The 6,472-nt window shown below is 47.8% G+C and overlaps 1 long non-coding RNA gene across 1 annotated transcript; it reads right to left on the bottom strand.

The window, feature by feature from the left end:
- Positions 1 to 1,227: 1,227 nt before the first annotated feature.
- Positions 1,228 to 5,098, bottom strand: LOC125613568. Its single transcript, XR_007344122.1, has 3 exons — positions 4,943 to 5,098; positions 2,543 to 2,749; positions 1,228 to 1,975 (listed from the first exon to the last, which is right to left on the bottom strand). It is a non-coding gene; the product is annotated as an uncharacterized LOC125613568 (long non-coding RNA).
- Positions 5,099 to 6,472: the final 1,374 nt, after the last annotated feature.

The following is a 6,472-nucleotide window of genomic DNA, read 5'->3' as shown; positions in this document are numbered from 1 at the left end:
TCCATCTGAGAAGATAGCCAGACAGCGGTGAGCAAAGAAGGTGGGCAATGGAGACTCAGGCCCCACCCTAGGGGGCACCTAATTGCCCACCTAGGGACCACCTTCTTGTGGTCAAACAGGTCCCTGTCAATCTGGGGAATGGACATAGTTATCCCTGAGCAACCAGAGCATGCTCAGAATACCAGTGCTTCCTCCCTGGACCCCAGATCATAATATCATTTGCATCGTTATTTGACCCCCCACCCCCATGGTTTTGGGTTTTGCTTAGACGCTGGGGAAAGTTCCAACATGGTGAAATTGGCAAAGGGGCACTAAACTTAGGTGGGAAACAAACATAACTGTCCCAAATGAATATTATTATTTTTATTACTTTAATATTATTATTTTATTTAAAGGATGGTAGGATCCCAAGCAGGCCTCAAAGCCCCATAGGGCCCACAGTGTGGAAGACATGAGGCTGTCTCATATCTTCTCTGAAGTGTAAGATTGTTCTGTTAAGTAAATGTGTTGTGGGGCTGGGGATGTGGCTCAAGCGGTAGCACGCTCGCCTGGCATGCATGCGGCCCGGGTTCGATCCTCAACACCACATACAAAGATGTTGTGTCCGCCGAAAAAACTAAGAAATAAATATTTTAAAAATTCTCTCTCTCTCTCTCTCTCTCTCTCTCTCTCTGTCTCTCGACCACAGTCTTTCTTTGGTGAAGATAAGAACCAAGAAACCTCTGCCCAGGAACACGTTCTTGGAACACAGGTTCTGCCTGGGGCCAGGTGCTCCTGAGCACACTGGGGCTCTGTTTGTCCCTGCCCTTGCTCCCTTGCTCCCATGGTGCTGGCTGGCTGCACACCAAGAGGCAAAGGGCAGGCAAGAGGAAACCACCTCAGGCTACTGCCCCGCCCGGCTCAGCCCTCCTCTCCTACAGCATGCCAGATCCAGAGCAGTGACCCAGGAGGAGAATTAGGCTAAAACACAGCTTCTTGCCTCTTCCCGAAGGAGCTGACTTCATTGGTAATAGAGCTCTGAGAAGTTCTACTCAAAGACACTCTCAAGAAGAGAGGAGAATGTGGTGAAAGGAACTTGGAGGATGAAAGGAAAGTGACCACAATACTCAGAGCAACCAAGAGATCTTTATTGCAGCAGTGCAACCGAGGAGAAGAGAGAGAAAGAGAAAGAGAGAGAGAGAGAGGAAGCGCGCGCAAGAGAGAGACAGAGAAAGCAAGAGAGAGCAAGAGAGATAGAGAAAGCAAGAGAGAGAGGGGCCCAGCAGGAGGGAGTTTTTATAGCCCAAATCTAATGAGGTCTCTGGGTCTGCAAGCTGCCTTGTTGACACAAGGGGGGTTATGTGTTCGGCCTTGAGCAGGGGGGCGAAGCCTTCAGCCTTGAGCCGGGGCTTGGGCGTTTGGGCTTGAAGCAAACAGGTGATAAAGAGCCAGACAGAGAGTTTGAGTGACCAGGTCACCCTGCAGCTAACTTTGTTTGGCATGCCCTGCAGACAGCTTACTCAGCCTGTCCTGCACCTAACATTCCTCCCTTTTTGTTTTTCTAAGTGACATGGGGGACAGCGTAAAGTCCTCTGGCTACTTCCTGCTTAATGGTGGGCGGTGTTGGGCCTAGAAGGGGAAGTGGAGGAATGTTCCGGGGACAGGTCTGAGAACATCAGGGCAGCCAAAAATAACACTCAGTGGCTATAATAACTACTTTGGTAGGGGTAAAGTCCATAAAAGTTCCTTGAAGCCACAAGTCGTTGATGGCATCAAACCAGTCCTGGGTGGAGGAGATTCTTGGTATCAGCCATTGGTCCTGTTGTAGGGACTCTAGGAAGTATCAGAGGTGGCTTGGTTGAATCCAGTAATGTTAAGGGTGACAGCCCGATTTCAGCCAGTGGAAGAGCAATCGCCTTGACCCATAAACTGAGAGTGGGTGGTGTCATCCTGGTGGCTTGGTTGTAGAAGTGGCATCTGTGGTTTGAGATAAAAACTTGAGAGAGAATAATGATTAGTAAAAGAAGAAGAGGGTTGGTGAGAAATTTTGAGTTTGGTGGGCGTGGTGGAAGTCCAGGACTGGACATTTGGAACAGGTGCCTTTTTAAGTACCAGAGAGAGTGTCTAAATGCTTGGTTACCATTGGGGTAGTAAGTATGACTGTATGGGGTCCCGTCCATCAGGGTTCCAACGATTGAGAATGTAGTTCCTGAATTAAGACTGAGTCACCGAGTTGAAGAGGGTCCAATTCAGTTTGTGGTTGTGCTGGGATTGAGGCAAGGTGCAGGAAGGCACCCGTCTGTGTGTTCCCTTAGGAGTTTGCATAGAAGTGTGAGATAGGACAGGTAGGACACAAGGGGAAGAGGAGTGATTGGAAAGCTTTGGGTGGTTAAGAAAGGGTACTCATAGAATTAATCAAAGGGGCTAAGGCCTGAGGGAGCTCTTGGGGCTACCTAAAATCAGGTGAGGGCCAACGGCAGGAGATTGGGTCAGGAGAGCCTAAGTTCAATAGCAAGTTTAGTGAGATGATCTTTGAGAATGCCATTAGGCCTCTCAACCTTACCCAAGGATTGGGGTTAGTGGGAGATGTGGAGCCTCCAAGTGATGTTGAGGCCTTTGGAGACTAGTTGAACAACCTGAGAAGTGAGAGCTGGACCACTGTCTCACTGGATGGAGGTGGGAAGTTCGAACCTGGGAATGATCCCCTCAATGAGGATGGAGGCAATGGTGTCAGCAATTTCCCTGGATGTAGGGAAGTCATCTATCCAACCTGAAAAAGTATCAACCAAAGTAAGTAGGTAGTGAAGGTTTTTGTGCCTAGGCATATGAGTGAAGTTGATCTACCAGCCTTTGCCTGGCTAGTGGCTCCTCATCTGATGCCTGGGGAGTTTAGGTTTGATGCTTCCTTGTGGGGATATTGTAGAGCAGACAGAACAATCAGAGTGGACCTGCCAGAGAGTAGTTCTCATTCCTAGGAAGTGAAAGAGGGGTTGTAAAATCTGGAAAAGGGGTTAGGGAGGGTTTTAGGTGGGGGCAGAGTCTCTGGAGCCAGAGGAGTTGATCATGAGTCATAGGTCTCTGTCTTGGGCATCAGGGGCTGGTAGTGTTAAAGAAGTAATTGATTGACTGACTGGTTGGTGAATTTGTGTATCTGATCTTGCAGGAACTTCTGTAGGCAATTTAACATACATGGTCCTATTAGGAGAAACATAAAGAGGACTAATAAGGGTCCTGCGAGGGGGAGAAGCCAAGGCCATACTTGACTGAACATTCCCCATGGAGCCTGTTGGCCTAGTTGCTGTCTCCTCTTTTCTAGCTGTTCTTTGTCCTTCATTACCCCCAGGAATAACTGGTTTTGGCTTAACTGTTTTTGGTAGGTGTTTAAGATCAAGTTGGTCAAAATTGACTTTGTTTCTATCTATTGTTAAGAGTCAGCCAAGTTCCCATAGGGGTCACTCGTGGGGGAACTTGAGAGCAGCTTCTCTTAGTTCTGCTAGTGCCATCTGCGCTAGGATGGGTCCAGGTCTTGCTTGACCATGTGGCTTCCCTTGGAAGCATCAGGGATGTCTCCCTTCTCCGGTGACCCTCCTCTTCATAGCAAATGCACGGATTGGCTTTTCATTCTCTAGTGGTCTCATTAATCTCCCTGATCAGGAGGTTATGTCGCCCAGAGTTGCAAAGCTCTTTAGAGAAGTTCCCTGTTCCCTGGATTCAGACTGACTCAGAGGGCCAGAGCCAAATATTGGTTTTCTTGGCCTTTTTAATTTAAGTTTAAGTCTTGATCTTAAACATCCAGCAAAGTCAGTTTCACCTTAAATTAAGAGTATTGGGCTTTAGCTGAAGTCTGGCCTACTTTGGAGTCATTCTGACATGTAGTAAGATGGGAGGCACAGCCTTATCTCAGGTAAGCCAGGGCTCCTTATAAATCTTAGGTAAAGTGTTCTGGTATTGAAGCTGATCCTTTTTTAAAAATATTATTTTATAAAGTTTACATATATTGTTGTTTGAGGTCACATGAATACTAGCTAACATAATATATTACATTTAAATTGTACCCACTTTATTGAACTTTATATTAATCTTATTGATAACACGTCTGCTTTAGTTGTCTAAAGGATAAGTGGGCTTGGGTGCTATATTTGATCAATTTTTTGGGTTTGATGTCAGATGTCAAGGAGAGGGTTTTGAGATTATCCAAGAGGTATTGTAGGGGAGAGTCGACCGGCAGAGAGGACACATTACCCATGTCGCAAACGTAGTATAAGGAGGAGGGAAGGGGACGCAAACATAGTATAGGGGAGGGGGAAAGAGACGCAAACGTAGTATAAGGGAGAGGGAAGGAGACGCAAAGATAGTATAAGAGAGAAGGAGGAAACTGATTTATTGGCAAAAGGGGCGTCCCCGCTAGAGCCAAAAATCAGGAGTGCCTTAGTGGCAGGTTCGAGCTGCAGAGATTGGTCGTCACCGAATCCTGACAGTCGAAGCTCTCGTCCTGGACGGAGCCGGAGCCGTGGGAGACCTTGGCCAAGGCTTTTCGGGACCCCTCCTGGAGAGGCCGGATACTCCCTGGGCCGGAAAGAGGGGAAAGAGAGAGACAGGGGAAGAGAGAGGAAGGGGAGGGTAAGGTTCTCTCTGGCGGCCGAGTCTTGAAGGTGAGGACTAGGACTTTAGGAAAGCCACCGAGACCGTGAAGGTCTGGGTGGGATGTGATGTTCAGTTCTCTGTCCCTGGAGATTACACAGTCCTTTGAGGGAGACCTACAAAGCCTATGCTGGTAAACTACCAGCTGGGAAGGGGAAGGGGAATAATTTTGAACCCAGGAGTCTAATCTGCCCTAGGAAGGAGTCCCTGAGGGCCACCGTAGCCTTGAAGGCTGTGGTGGGGTGTTTTCCTCCCCGCAGGTGGGCAAAGAGGTTTGCCAGACAATCAACGGTCAAATCCTCTCCAGGAAGGGGAAACTCACTAAGGCTGGTGGTGGATGGAGTTCTGGCGATCGAGAAAATGGGTTCAGGTCGTCCCGTGAGTGGCATTTCCGAAGGAAGAGGGACCCAAAAGTGGGTTTTAACCCTCTCCCGGGTTTCGGCACCAATGGAAGGAAAGTGACCACAACACTCAGAGCAACCAAGAGATCTTTATTACAGCAGTGCAACCGAGGAGAAGAGAGAGAGAGAGAAAGAGAGAGAGAGAGAGAAGAAGCGCGCACAAGAGAGAGACAGAGAAAGCAAGAGAGAGAGGGGCCTGGCAGGAGGGAGTTTTTATAGCCCAAATCTAATGAGGTCTCTGGGTCTGCAAGCTGCCTTGTTGACACAAGGGGGGGGGTTACGTGTTCGGCCTTGAGCAGGGGGTTGAGTGTTCAGCCTTGAGCAGGGGGGTGAAGCGTTCAGCCTTGAGCGGGGGCTTGGGCGTTTGGCTTGAAGCAAACAGGTGATAAAGAACCAGACAGAGGGTTTGAGTGACCAGGTCACCCTGCAGCTAACTTTGTTTGGCATGCCCTGCAGACAGCTTACTCAGCCTGTCCTGCACCTAACAGAGGAGATTCAAGATACAGTTGTCTGCAGGAGACAACCAGAGAAAGAGAACTGGCAGGAGCACCCTGGTGGCAAATATCAGACCCTGACCTAGAACTGTCACAAATGGCCTTCATCCACTCGCGAAAAACTCACAGCAACCCTATGAGTTAGCGTGGTCATCATCCCATTTAGCAGTTGGGAAAACTAAGGCACAGCAGCTAAGGCAGTTACCAAGGTCCCCCGGTTTGTAAGTGGAAGGTCCAGCATTCCATGTTGAACAGAGCCTCACAGAAATATGGGACTCCATGAAGGACACCAATTTACATGTACCAGAGGGATCAGAAAGAGAGAAGACAAAATATTGAAAGAAATGATGGCCAGAAACTTCAAATTTTATAGAAAAACAGCCCCCGCGTATCCAGAAAGCTAGTGGACTCCAAGGAGAATAAACATAAACTCAAAGATTAAAAGACACATCATAGTAAAAATGCTGAAAGTCAAAGACAAGGAGGGAATCTTGAAAGACACAAAAGAGAGCCCTAGAAAGTGACACAATTATAAAAGATAGTATAAAGACATGTTTTTTTTTCTTTTTATATTTTATTTACTGCCCACCCCCTCCTGCCCGGTACTAGGGATTGAACCAGGGATACTCTACTACTAAGATACACCCTTAGCCCTTCTTAATTTTTATTTTATTTTTTGGTACCAAGGATTGATCCCAGGGACACTTAAGCACAGAGCCACATCCTCGGCTGTTTTTATGTTTTATTTTGAAACAGGATCTTGCTAAGTTGCTTAGGGACTCACTTAGTTGCTGAAGCTGGCTTTCAATTTGGGATCCTCCTACTTCAGCCTCCCAAATCACTGGGATGACAGGAGTGGGCCACCACACCTGGCTTTTATTTTTGATTTGAGAGAGGTCTAAGTTTCTGAGACTGGCTTGAACTTGCCATTCTCCTGCCTCAGCCTCCCAAGTCATG

This window comes from Marmota marmota, unplaced genomic scaffold, assembly GCF_001458135.2.
Source record: "Marmota marmota marmota unplaced genomic scaffold, marMar, whole genome shotgun sequence".
Classification (NCBI taxonomy): domain Eukaryota; kingdom Metazoa; phylum Chordata; class Mammalia; order Rodentia; family Sciuridae; genus Marmota; species Marmota marmota.
This window is presented reverse-complemented; position numbering and strand designations above follow the sequence as displayed.